The sequence below is a fragment of the Poecile atricapillus genome, chromosome 22 (genome assembly GCF_030490865.1).
Source record: "Poecile atricapillus isolate bPoeAtr1 chromosome 22, bPoeAtr1.hap1, whole genome shotgun sequence".
Taxonomy (NCBI): Eukaryota; Metazoa; Chordata; class Aves; order Passeriformes; family Paridae; genus Poecile; species Poecile atricapillus.
The window spans coordinates 1,166,492-1,179,701 of NC_081270.1; the positions used below are offsets into that span (position 1 = coordinate 1,166,492).

The 13,210-nt window shown below is 50.6% G+C and overlaps 1 protein-coding gene across 5 annotated transcripts in view; it reads left to right on the forward strand.

Annotated features, from left to right (window-relative positions):
• RERE (arginine-glutamic acid dipeptide repeats) overlaps positions 1-13,210 on the forward strand; it is a 183,329-nt gene that overhangs the window by 30,162 nt on the left and 139,957 nt on the right. For 2 of the 5 annotated variants that reach the window (XM_058854958.1, XM_058854963.1), the window contains exon 1: positions 9,592-10,035. The exons of 1 other annotated variant lie outside the window; for it this stretch is intronic. The gene's annotated coding sequence lies outside the window, so the exon portion shown is untranslated. Of the gene's footprint in view, positions 1-9,591; positions 10,040-13,210 lie in introns of those variants that run through there. 2 more of the 5 variants (XM_058854959.1, XM_058854962.1) reach the window with 2 other exon arrangements.

Genomic DNA, 13,210 nt, shown 5'->3' on the forward strand with positions numbered 1-13,210 from the left:
TCTCTGGGTTCCTGAGCCCCCCTTTGGGTTCCTGACCCCCCTTTGGGTTCCTGAGCTCCTCTGTGGGTTCCTGAGCTCCTCTGTGGGTTCCTGACCCCCTCTCTGGGTTCCTGAGCTCCTCTGTGGGTTCCTGAGCCCCTCTGTGGGTTCCTGAGCTCCTCTCTGGGTTCCTGAGCCCCCCTTTGGGTTCCTGAGCTCCATCTCTGGGTTCCTGACCCCCTCTCTGGGTTCCTGACCCCCCTTTGGGTTCCTGACCCCCCTCTCTGGGTTCCCGAGCTCCTCTCTGGGTTCCTGAGCTCCTGCCATGGCAGTTTTGGTGTCTGTGTGGCTCAGGGATGAGGGATTGGCAGCAGGGGAAGTGAGGAGTTTCTGGGGTGCTGCTGAGCTCTGGGCTCTCTGGGTTTGCTCTTGGCAGCCCTGCAGAGCAGAGCTGAGAAGGCTCCAGGCTCCCAGCGCTGTCTGGGTGGGATTTTCCCGGTCCCTGGGGATGTCCTGGCAGTGCTGCAGCCCAGGAAATGGATTTCTGCTCTGCCATGGCCATTGTCATCCTCCCTGCTGCTGTGAGAGCTCTGCCTTTGCCTCGCTGGGGATCGTTCCTGATGCTCACGATTCTCCTGGGATTCCCTGCAGTGAGGCCTTCCTGAAATCAATGTTTGTTGTGTGGAAATGTCCCTCTGTGTGGCTGTTTTGGGCTCAATTTGCAACCTGCAGGAGGTTATTTCAGATTTATTATTTCAGATTTATTATTTCAGATTTATTAGTTCAGATTTATTATTTCAGATTTATTATTTCAGATGGAACACCTGGGACACGGCTCAGAGGGACAGGGAATTGGGGCTCTGATATTTGACAGCTTTCTGCAAGGACTTCCAAAGAAATTCCATAGAATCCTTCACCACCCTCGCTGCTAGGATGCCTTGGAATGATTTGGTTGCCTAATCCTGGTGGGGGTTGTATTTGAAGTTTTTGCTGTTTTATCTCCATATCACAAGAAGCTAAATAGAACACCTGGGATGCCTTTTATGTTGAATTCTTTAATAGGCCACTGAAGGAACTGTGTAAGGGAAAAACTGATGTGGTGCAGGTTTAGCCTTCCTAAAAATACTGAATTTAGACGTTCCTGTAGTGGCTGCAGCTCACATGGAACCAAGACGAGCAGAGTTAGGACTGTTGTGTGTTTTACTTGAGAATCTGAAGGAAGTTCAGAGTCAGAACACAGCCATGAGAATGGGATTTTTAAGCCTTCCGTGTGATTCTGTTGTTTTATGTTGAATACTGACAGGAGAACGTGCCTTGTGTTGACAAGCAGCATGAAGCTGATTTATGTTAAAATATACAGCAGGATCCTTTGCTTTTGAGAGTGTTTGCTAAGTTGGTGTAAGCCCTGCTTAAACTATTGCCTCCTCCTCATCTCCAGCGTGAGCAACATTGTGAAACTAATTTTGAAAAGCTTTTTTGGCTGTTAATTGGTTGATAGCAGCTATCAAAAATCTGCTGCTTCCTTTCAGTTGACTCAAAGTTCCTGTGTAGGTGGCTGCAGACTGAACACTGTGTGAAACACAGCCCTGCACCAGCAAATCCCTGTCTGCTGGAAAAAACAAATCAAAACCAGTCCAGCAAACTGCTAAAATAATAATAATGCTTCCTGTGGGAGTGAAGCTGTCTTGTTTGCTTACTCTTGGAAGCTGTGGAGGGAAGAGGAAAGGGATAAAGTGAGAATCTTCCCATTTTTCCATGTTTTGGGGCGTTCTGGAGAGGTGAATTTGTTCCATGCACTGAGTATCCTGTGCTGTGATTTTGGGAAGTGAAGAGTTCCTTCCTCATGTAACTGAACTGGAGTTGTGTGCTTTCAGACTGTTGATATTTTGTCAAGATTACAGTGGAAACTTCCTGTTTTTAGAGCTTATCTCCCTGTCTGGAGGGAGAGGTTATTATAGGTACAGTCACATCCTGTGGTTGTTGTCACTTGAAAAAAAAAAACCCCAAAGTTGAATTTTCAGAGGTCTTTGAACGTGTGAGTGATTATTGCTCCAAAAACTGAGCTGCAGCCACAGCTCCCATCTCCTCTGTGATCTCAGTGAAGGGCTGTAAATCCATTGCAAATTTTACAGCTCTGTTAGTTCCATTTCTGTGTTGAGAAAATCCCTGGGTGAAGGATCTGTCTGGCTCTGGAAGGAGGATTGCAGAGGAAGCATTTGGGAGTCATTTCCTTCAGCGTGAGTACGAGCCTGCTTTGTGCTATAATCGTTTAAACATTCCACGGGCTCTTGATGGAGGTATCAGGTTTTCCATCCCCAGAGTTACTTTTACTTTAAACTGGAGGGAAGAACAGGAAAATTCCCATTGTTTTACAGCTGCTTTGATAGAGCTGAAAAAGATGCATTTGTTTGGTTCTTCCTTTCCTCCTTTGGCTTCACCCCTCCCACACACATTTAACTATTGAGAATTTTATTTTGTTTGTGTTTTTTATATTTCATCTGAGAACAAAGAGCTTCTTGTTTGTTTTAATCCATTTGTTACATTTTCAAGTATGTAAATTTTTCTTTGAAATGACTTTTTTGACAAATATTTGGATTTTTTTTTTTTGTTCTGTGTAAGATAATACCTTCTAAAATGAATTGTGTGCATTCCTTTGTGTTAAATTCAAGAAGCTGCTGAACAGGTTGGTGTCTTGCCGTAAGTACCACAAAATCTGGCAGACACACTGGATTTTGTTTTAATATTCTTGGCTTACAGTTTAACATTCTGTAATCTGGAGTTTCCCAGGGCAGGGATTTTTTACAAAACCACTTTTGAATTTAAGTGTTGGTCCCTACAGAGAAGAAGAAACAAACCAGAGAAAAAAAAAAGTGCTTTCTTTTTCCCCCTTCTGCCTTCCCAGAAAAAGCATCCTGTAATTCTGGCTGAATTTTGCCCTCTTGGAGGTGCAGCTATCTTAGATCATTGCCTGAGAATTGAGTTTGAACCCTGCTGTGTTCCCTCCTCTGCCTCAGCTTGGCTTCTCCTTGGCCACAGGGGTCGGGGCTCAGGAGGTTCTGTCCTGGCAGAGCTGGGGGATCAGGGGGGGTTTGGGGTTTCAGGAGGGTTTGGGGTTTCAGGAGGGTTTGGGGTTGGGGTTTCAGGGGGTTTGGGGTTGGGGTTTCAGGAGGGTCTGGGCTCAGGGGTTTCTGTCCAGGCAGAGCTGGGGGATCAGGAGGGAAGAGCAGGGAGCAGGGGCAGGGCTGGCACTGCTGGGAACACTCATTTCATTGTATGGGCACCTGGGAGTGAACTCTGACAGGGCTGGGCTCTTCCTTGTTGGGCTGTGGTTGCTTGGTTAGGGTTTTTCTGGTATCTTTGGTTTGTTTGTTTTCCCCAACACTTCCTAAGCCAGGCCTTCCTGTAAACCCCTGCTTTTCTCACGTGTTAGCACTGAACTGCCTTCACAGCTCCCTGGGGGAGCCACTGCTGCTTTTTCATTCCTCCTGTGACAGAAATGCAGCGTGCGGGCAGGGTGATGTGCAGCCAGGGTGATGTGCAGTGAGGGTGATGTGCAGTGAGGGTGATGTGCAGTGAGGGTGATGTGCAGGCAGGGTCCTGTGCAGTCATGGTCCTGTGCAGTGAGGGTCCTGTGCAGAGAGGGTCCTGTGCAGAGAGGGTCCTGTGCAGAGAGGGTCCTGTGCAGCCAGGGTCCTGTGCAGCGAGGGTGATGTGCAGCCAGGGTCCAGTGCAGCCAGGGTCCTGTGCAGCCAGGGTCCAGTGCAGGCAGGGTCCTGTGCAGTGAGGGTGATGTGCAGCCAGGGTCCTGTGCAGGCAGGGTCCTGTGCAGGCAGGGTCCTGTGCAGCCAGGGTCCTGTGCAGTGAGGGTGATGTGCAGCCAGGGTCCAGTGCAGGCAGGGGGATGTGCAGCCAGGGTCCTGTGCAGCCAGGGTCCTGTGCAGCCAGGGTCCTGTGCAGTGAGGGTGATGTGCAGCCAGGGTCCTGTGCAGGCAGGGTGATGTGCAGCCAGGGTCCTGTGCAGCCAGGGTCCTGTGCAGCCAGGGTCCTGTGCAGCCAGGGTCCTGTGCAGCCAGGCCAGGGATTGCTCCCCAGCCTGCAGTGAAGCAGCCCTGGGTATCTTTGGAGTGCCTGCCCCGTTGCAAGGGATGCTGTGCCTGGCCCCTGGCAGCTCTGGGCTGTGCCCCAGGCTCAGGGCTGAGGACAGTCCCATGCAGCTTTGCCAAGCAGTGGCTCTGAGCTGCAGGGAGCAGCACAGGAGTCGGGAATGGCCGGGGTTTCTGTGGGAGGCGTTGTCGCTGCGGTGCCGCAGAGGCAGAGTTGTGACCCCACAGCGCTGGCACAGGGACAGTTGGTGGCAGTTGCTGGTGACAGTTACAGACGGGCACCGCCTGCAATTCTTGGGCCCAGGGGTCGTTAAGAAGAGGCTGAGGTTCCTCAGGCTGTTCTGAGTCCCAGCATGGTGATGTGCTGTGGGGTTTAACAGTGACCTGTGAGGACCTGGAGCTTGGCCAGAGGTCACCTGGAATATCCGGAGCACCACGTAAGTGCAGGGAAGGAGTCGCAGTTCTTGAGCCATAAAATGTGTGATAGTGTTGGTAATTCAGTTTAACAGGGAAACCTCACTGCAACAAAACAAAATCTCACCCAGCTAAAAAAGCCAAGCCTCTTAAGGTCCATGGTCTGTACAGGACACAGGTTCCTTCTGGGGATTTGAGAGAGGCAAGGAGATGGCTCATCCCAACTCCAGCAGTTACACTGGAAATGAAAATAACCCTTGGCACGCTGGTCTGGAGGAACTGCTGCGTGTGCAGATGTGGTGCAGCAGAAGTGGCCGTGGCTCTCGGCTGTGTGCACAGCTTACAGCCTCCCTAGGCTGGGACTGCAGCACCAAGTGGCTTTTGGGTCGTGTTGGGGCAGGAACAGCCGAGTTTCCTCTCTCAGCAGTGTGGAGGAGCACCCTGGTGTAACCGCGGAGCAGAGCAGCGCTGGGTGCTGCAGCTTTCCTGTGGGTGCTCGCAGAGCTGCAAGCACAGGCACGACTTCTGCTGCGAGTGCATTTGAAGGAATTTATGTGTAGACAGCAGTAAGTGTCTTGTGAGGAGCTGGGCATGGGTTCCTCCCGCTGTTTGTGCATTATTTACACAGGAACAGAGCCTCACCTCTCACCTGACCAAAGGTTTTGTGTTTAGATAGAGCCCGGGTGCTTTGATGTCCAAGTGCAAACAATCAGAGATGGGTTACAGACACTCAGTGCTGCTGCTGGGAGCACAGGGGGGTGACCTTTCCTGCTGGCAGCTCAGCCAGCAATTCCTCTCCTGTGCTGAGACATCTCCAGGTCACCGCTGGCCCCTGCAATTCTCCAGCTCACTTGGACTTGAAGCTGCCTCTTGTCACGTTTTTGTTTCACTGGAGGAACCGTGGGGGTTTTGGCCGGGGTTGCACCACTGACAGAGACTGGGGAACTTGATGAGCACCACAACTGATGACACACAAGGAAAACACTGTTGGGACAACATTAAGCTGTTAGTTTGTTCTCCATGATCCTGCTCCCTTCCTCTTCCCCCCTGCCCAAGGCCAGACCCGAGGGCAGAGCGTGATTTACGTGCTCCTCCTCCTCCTCTGTTAAGTCCCGTTCTAAAAACAGGTCCAGCTTAGCAGGGGGTCAGTGTTAGACTCCCTGCCCGCCTAAACTGGGAAGTTGTGTTGGGTTGGCTTTTGGGAAACACTTGTCACGTTCATGTCTGTGTGCTCTTTAGAGAATTTCAGGCATCTTTGTGTTCGGTCTGTGCGAGCCACCGCTGTTGTCCAACCTGCTTTAGAATCTGACTCGTGCTGAGCTTGGGGTCGGGGGGAGCCGCTTCCAAGTGTTGGTGGCACCTCTTTGTCATGAGCATCTCTTGAAGAAAAACAACTTAATGTACCCGTTGAATCTGTATAATCTCATTAAGCCTGTTTACGGTTAGTTTGTGTTCCGAGTGTTTGGATACCTGGGAGAGCCGGAATTGCTCCTTTGGAGCGGTTTTTGCAGCGGGTGGAATGTTTATGTGTGCTCGATGGCTCGTTCTGTCAGAAGTGGGGAATGCTGCTGATTGATAGGTCTTGTGTCTTGGAGGGATTACATCTTTATTTAATATTCCTCCAATTTGTGCGTCTGTGTTTAATATTCTTCCAATAGGGTCGGACTCGTGCGAAGTTATGAATTATTCGCGTTTGTTATGAGTCGTGTGTCTGGAAAGCAGCACATTTTCCAGCCCTTTGAAGATACACTGTCTGTCACTTCTCAGCGCTCAATCTTTCATGAGCTGAAGTGCGTGGGTACAGGATACAAAGTGTTACAGGATTCGGGGGAAGCGCTGAAAGCCGAAAGCTGCGAGTTAACAGGTGCTTCCCAGATTTTAGCTGCGAGAAGAGAAGGTGTGCAGGGCTGGATGTGCACATGCCTTTGAGCAGTGTCAGGAATTACTGACAGCCAGTCAAAGCCTTATTTCTTCAGATTTCCAGCTTCTGTTGTTTATTGTCACGACCTTAATGTTTCTTCAGCTAGGTGTTCTATTTAATTATGATGTTTATAGTAAATATCAGCTCCCTTGGCTGTGTGCTCAGGCCTGTAGCATGCGGAGTGCTTTGCTTGTAACTGCATCCCTTGTCTCAGTTCATTATCTGTTAATGGTACTCGACATGACAGGCTTGTTTTGATAAATGGAGCCTGCCAAGAAAGCTGGGATGGATTTTGCAGGCGGTGGAGTCGAGCTTTGTTTCATTGTGCAGCACCAGAGGACTGATGCACTCTGGACCAAACACCACGGGGTGTAGTGAGGGGTCTCTGGGCAGTGTTTCCAACCCTGTCCATTCAGGGAATCTCCACTCGAGGCTTCCTCTTTCCAGTGGGTTTTCCTGACCCGTGTGGAAGTAGATTTTGCCTGGTCTTGATGAGCTTTGTGAATGTGTAACTCACATTTCCCCCCCTCTTTCAGATATCCAGCTTGCAGAAGAGATACAAAAAGAACTGCTGTTGTAATTTTATAATGCTGTGGCTAGCAAAGGTGTATTTCATGACCAAGAAAAGATCTTTTATAGTCCATTTTCAAAAGCCAAGATAAAAAGTCCCTATTGCAAAATGGAGCTTGAGGCCGTACTCTGTGCATGTTTTTTATTTTAGTCTCTGAAATGGGGGCAGATCTCCATATCTCCTAGGAAAGCCAATTAGTGAAAGTTGAGCTGTCTCTGATGTCGGTGATTGAGTGCTGTGGCTGTTCTGCTCATTCAAGGATCTCCAGAATGCTGTGTACAAACAGATGGGACTCGAGATGATTTCTCTGCCATCTCCCACACTGCTGAATTCGGAAGTTGGTTTGTGTTGGATTTGCAAGACAGTGTCTGAGATTCAAGAATAGTCTCCAGTTCTGTTGCTGTGCTCAGACTGCCAGATGCTGCTCTGCACTGTTTGAACAACTTCCATCCTAATGGGATACAAAGAAATCCACTCATTTTAAAATTATTATTATTATTACCTGAGTGCATTTTTCCAGTGTTTACTGACCTGAGGGATTTGTGGTCCAAGCTGGCTGCGTCACCTGCCCTAGAGGAATACGGTGTTTTTGAACAAGAACCATCAAACAGGGTATTTTTCAAATGATGAAACCTGGCCTGAATTAACTTCCTGCTGGAAAGCTCTTTTGGAAGTCATTAGGAGTAAACGCTGATTTAAATACACTCTGGAGCAGTCAGTTCCCTTCTACCATGTGCCAGGTGTTGGGCCACATTTGATTAGAAAATTGAGGAGTGAGGATGAACGCGATGTGGTCGCTTTGTGCTGACTCGAGGATTGAATTCCAGCTCTGGCAGGTTTGGAGCTATCACACGGCTTCTTGGTTCCAAAGCTTGTTTTGCACCAGGTCTGGTGAAGACAGGCTCTGGTTCAGGAGCTGTTGGACCATGAATATTGCAGGAGTGCAGCTCGTGCCTGCACCACCCTCGATTTGTATCGATCACAGCAGCCCTGCGACGCGGCGAGGGCGCCTTGGAATTAATCAGCTGCTCCGGCTGGGTGGGTGGTTTTAGGGAGCTATTTCTAGAAAGTACAGAATAAATTTCAAACTTAGATCTTTGTCTGCTGAAGGACTCCTGGGCTCTGCTATGAAAATGGTAGAAATGGGCATGGCTAAATTGCGGGAAGATACACAACTACAAATAATTAGCAGCCTCTGGAAAGATGAAGTTGGCAGGCAGTACTTGAGGGTGTTGCTCTAATTAACCGGGTCTGTGAACCTTAATGATTATCATTTTTTTCCCAATTTTTTTTTTATTTTTTTCCCTTGGCTTTGTAAAACTAGCTCGGAGGTGGTGTACTCCCATATTTATTTTATAGGTAAAATATTACTGTGTGACTAGGAAATGGATTTGCTCGGCAGGGATAAAGTGTGCGTTGCCCCAAGGTAATGGATTACATAGATGACTTGTTTTGCATGTTATTCTGCAAGGGAAATAGCAGAGCTTTGCTCTGAAATGAAGTCGGTACTGACATCTGAAAGGTTACGGTTGTGGTGTTGAGGAACAGCACAAGACACTGGGAGATGAGTTACAGGTTTGCATGGAGATGCACAGGAAGATAAATATTCATTCTTTATAAAAAATCCAATTAAATACAGTTAAAAGGAACACGTTTGGCTGAGCAGATGAATTTCTGCTCCTAATGGGGGGAAGGAAGGCGTCATAGGGAAGATTTTGAACAAAATGGCTCACTAATTGAACACAGAGCAGAGTGTGCTGTGCGAGGTGTCTCGGAGCGTGGTCCTGGCCAGGCAGTGCCTGTCACCCGTGCTGGGGCTGAAGGCGTGGAGGGCTCTGCCCCAGGGCAGGGATGTGTTCCCAGGGCAGGGATGTGTTCCCCAGGGCCAGGATGTGTTCCCCAGGGCCGGGGTGCATTCCCCAGGGCAGGGATGTGCTCCCCAGGGCCGGGATGTGTCCCCAGTGCCCATCTCTGTTCCCCAGGGCCGGGATGTGTTCCCCAGGGCCGGGATGTGTCCCCAGGGCAGGGATGTGTTCCCCAGGGCAGGGATGTGTTCCCCAGTTCCCATCTGCATTCCCCAGGGCCGGGGTGCGTTCCCCAGGGCCGGGGTGCGTTCCCCAGGGCCAGGATGTGCTCCCCAGGGCCGGGGTGCGTTCCCCAGGGCCGGGGTGCATTCCCCAGGGCCAGGATGTGCTCCCCAGGGCCAGGATGTGTTCCCCAGGGCAGGGATGTGTTCCCCAGGGCCAGGATGTGCTCCCCAGGGCCGGGATGTGTTCCCCAGGCCGGGGTGCATTCCCCAGGGCCAGGATGTGCTCCCCAGGGCCGGGGTGCATTCCCCAGGGCCGGGGTGCATTCCCCAGGGCCGGGGTGCGTTCCCCGGGTCCGGGGTGCGTTCCCACCCCATGCTCGGTGGTACCGGGGCCGGGGGATGCTCGGGCTCGGCGCTGCTCCGCTCGCAGCTGCGATTTGCCGCTGCCCGCGCTCCGGCAGCGCTGCCATCAATCACGGGGCTCCCGGTTCCGGCGGCGCCGAGCGAGGAGGCGGAGCGGGGCCGCGGGCAGAGCCGGAGCGGAGCGGGCCGGGGCCGGGGCCGGGGCCGGTGCGTGGGGCCGGGCGGGGGGCGGCGGGCCCGGGACGCTCCGCTCCGCTCCGGCCGCAGCTGCTCGGCGGCGGCGGAGGGGCCTCCTTTTGTTCACCAGCTGCGCCTGCCGGCCCCGCTTCCTCCGTGCCTGCCCTTCCCGGAGCCCTCCTCCTCCTCCTCCTCCCCGTCCTCCTCCTCCCCGTCCTGCCGGGCTCCGGAGCGGGGCAGGGCGCGGGGCTCGCTCCGCCGGGAGTGCCCCCAGCCCCGGAGCCGCGGGCTGCCCGAGCCGCTGCGAGCCGCCTTCCTTCCCAGCCGGAGAACTGAGGCTGCTCTGCAAGTTGACTAATTGTTACCTGGCCAACGAGAACTGCCTGGATGGAGGAAAGGCTTGGCTTCATTCTCTTTTCCGCTTTGCGTTGCTCCAGTTTTTTTGGGTTTTTTTTTCAGAAAAAGTTGGATCGACTTGGTAGGTGAGGCGTGGGTAGGTTGTTATTGACCTGGGAAGTTCCGAATGCTCTAAAGGCTGCAGGGTTGGGGTTTTGGGTTTTTTTTTTTTTTTCAGTTGGTTGTTATTTTTTTTATTTTCTCTCCATAGCAAATGCTTTACCTCCCTGTTCTATATATAAACAGTTCGGGTAATCAGACTGCTGTGTTTAATTCTGGTTTTTAAAAGCAAATGAGATAAGGATTGCATTTTCCTTATCCTGGAAGAAAGTACTTTTTCATTACGCTTGGTACAATGGAATGCCTTTGAAGCGCTAATTGGGCCAGTGTGTGGGGGAACTTTTTTAACGATGTTTACTGGTGTTTTAAGATAGTGACAGGAGACCTGCTCGGCCACTTTGTTTCCTGAGGAAGAAACCGGCTCTGCTTTGTTTTGCAATTGGTTTTAAGCTCGTCTGAGTCCATGTGGCTTTGCCCTGCATGGGGCATTGTGTGGCTGGATGGCTCCTCACAGCCATATGGGGCTGCTTTAATTGTCGGGGAGTGGAAATGGCGCTTGACAAGGCCACTCAATTTCCTCCTTTGTTGTTTTAAACTCAACATTAATGTTGGGCACGAAGTAGAAGAAAGCTGCGAATAGAAACCCAGTAGTCTGAGTGTAATTTCAGATGCTCCTCAGATAGGTTTCTTCTGGGAACTCAGTTTAAAGTCAGCTAGATTTCGAAGCCCACAGACAGCATATTCCCATGGAAAGCTGTTAATCTGCAGGCAATTATTTCCAGACGTGCGAGCGACTCCACATTTCTCTCAGTTTTTGTTCTTGCAGGCACTTTCTGCATCCCCGTGCCCAGTGACTATCAGCAGCCACGTCTGAGATCCTGACAGCAAACTGAGAATGCTGCAGGAGCAGCATTTAAAAGCTTTTATTTGTTTTTCCAACCCTGTAATTTGGTAGTGTTTAAACTATTTTATAAAGATCTCTGGGACCAGTGAAAGGTGGTTTTAAGTCCCAGGCACTTGAGTGCTCATTGTGCTCTGGCAGGCTGGGTGCTTGGCAGGCACTTCTCGAAATGTTATTTGATCTGGCAGCACGATAGAATTCACTTGGATTACACCATTTTTTCACCCCCTGGTTGCTGTTTGAAAGTGATGCATCAGCGAGTGTTGTTCGAGAGCGTATTTTAAGACCTAAACTGCGTGTATTGGCTTTAAACAGGATTCCAGAGGGAGGCAGTTGAGAATTTGTCTTGTTTTGTGGTTAGGATTTATGAATTGAGGCGAGAGCTGACGTAATCTATCCCACCACTTCCTTTGTGTGTGCTTTAGGGTTGATAGTGCTTTGTTTTGCTTAAAATAGCCAGGACTGTTTCTTGAATACTTCTCTGTCTCCTTGCTGCTGTGGCCTTCGGTGCAAGCAGGCAACTTGTTCCAGTTGTGTGTGATTATGGCCCTTTGAGGAAATGGTTCCTTCCTTTTGGCACTAAGGTTCAGTGAATTGCTTGTACGCTAAGTAGATGAGACTTTAATTTTAATTAACATAATGATGTGTACAGCTGTTCTGTCAGAAAGCATCGCCTGTCTTCGAGGTTTTACTACAGGTTGTAGAGAGTCCCTTGATGTTCCTCTCAAAGCCTTTTGTGCTTACTTTTGTTTGTGTAAAGGTGACAAAGATGGGGCTTTGTCTCCTGATGAGCGGTTAACAGCTCACTGCCCAGAGCCTGCTTTGATTTTTGTGTGTGGGGAAGGAGATGAGCTGTTTATCACTGAACTAATCCTAAACCTCCTTGTCTTGGCTGGAGAGGGTTTGTGCTGTAATCTCTACATTTCTCATTACTGAATTCTTTAATGGCTCTGTAGCTTTCTAGAGCCAGCTCTGGGTGTTGTTGGGTCAGTGTGCCCATGTTAATTGTGTCCATGTTAATTGTGCCTTGTTCTGGGGCTTCTGCTCAGGAGATGCCGAGAGGTTCTGCTGGCACGGCTGTGTTGGATTAGAGGCACACACTGAGTATTAAAGCAGAGCAGCATTTCTGTAGCTTGTGGCTCCGTGTGGCTGGAAGGATATTCCACCTGAGAGACTGCTAGGAGAAGCAGTGAAGGCAGGGAACAGGCACGGGCACAGGAACAGGTACAGGCACAGGTACGGGCACAGGAACAGGAACGGGCACAGGAACAGGCACAGGAACGGGCACAGGAACAGGAACGGGCACAGGAACAGGTACAGGCACAGGAACAGGCACAGGAACACAGGAACGGGCACAGGCACAGGAACACAGGAACAGGAACACAGGAACAGGAACACAGGAACAGGAACACAGGCACAGGAACAGGCACAGGAACAGATACAGGAACAGGAACACAGACACAGGAACAGGCACAGGAACAGACAGAGGAACAGGCACAGGAACACAGGAACAGGCACAGGAACACAGGCACAGGAACACAGGCACAGGAACAGGCACAGAAACACAGGAACAGGCACAGGCACAGGAACAGGCACAGGAACACAGAACAGGAACAGGCACAGGGTGTTGAGGCTGTGGAGTTTTGGCCAGGTGATTTCCAGATGAAGGCTGTGTCTTTGGGGCATTAGGCTGAGCTCTGACAGAGTCAGGCTTAGGGTTCAGTTTTGTATCCAAGGGTCAGAACTCGGATAGCCCAGGCAAACTTTGGAGTGAAGATCACTTTTGTGCACTCCTGTGGGTCAGAAGGTGCTGCCAGGGCTGCTGCAGGTGGCCACTGCTCCCCCAGAGCATCCTGAGCCTGCCTGGGACTGGTCCCAGTTGCACAGCTCCCAGTTGTGCTGTGCAGGATGTCCAGGCAGGAGCTGAGCTGGGAGCTGGCTCCAGGGGTGGGATGGGGCTGGGGATGGGACAGGAGCAGCAGCATTTCCCAGGCACTGGCAGCAGGAATTCCATGTGCTCTGCTGCTTTCCTGGGGGTGCCTCATGCCTGGGACAGCCTCAACAAGAGCAGCTTTATTAGTTTTTGTGAGCTGTAATGCTTTGGCCAAGATACCTATTCCTGCTTTAAAATAACTTTTATTCTCACTTGAACCTTGTGTATTTAAAGTGCCAGACTCGGCAAATGACACATGAGAGCAATGAGTAGTTGTATTTTGCGGTTTAAAGGTAAATAAAATGAGGAATGGTTTCTAAACCATGGTAATCCTGAACAGCAGGCACCCTGATGAGGCCTTTA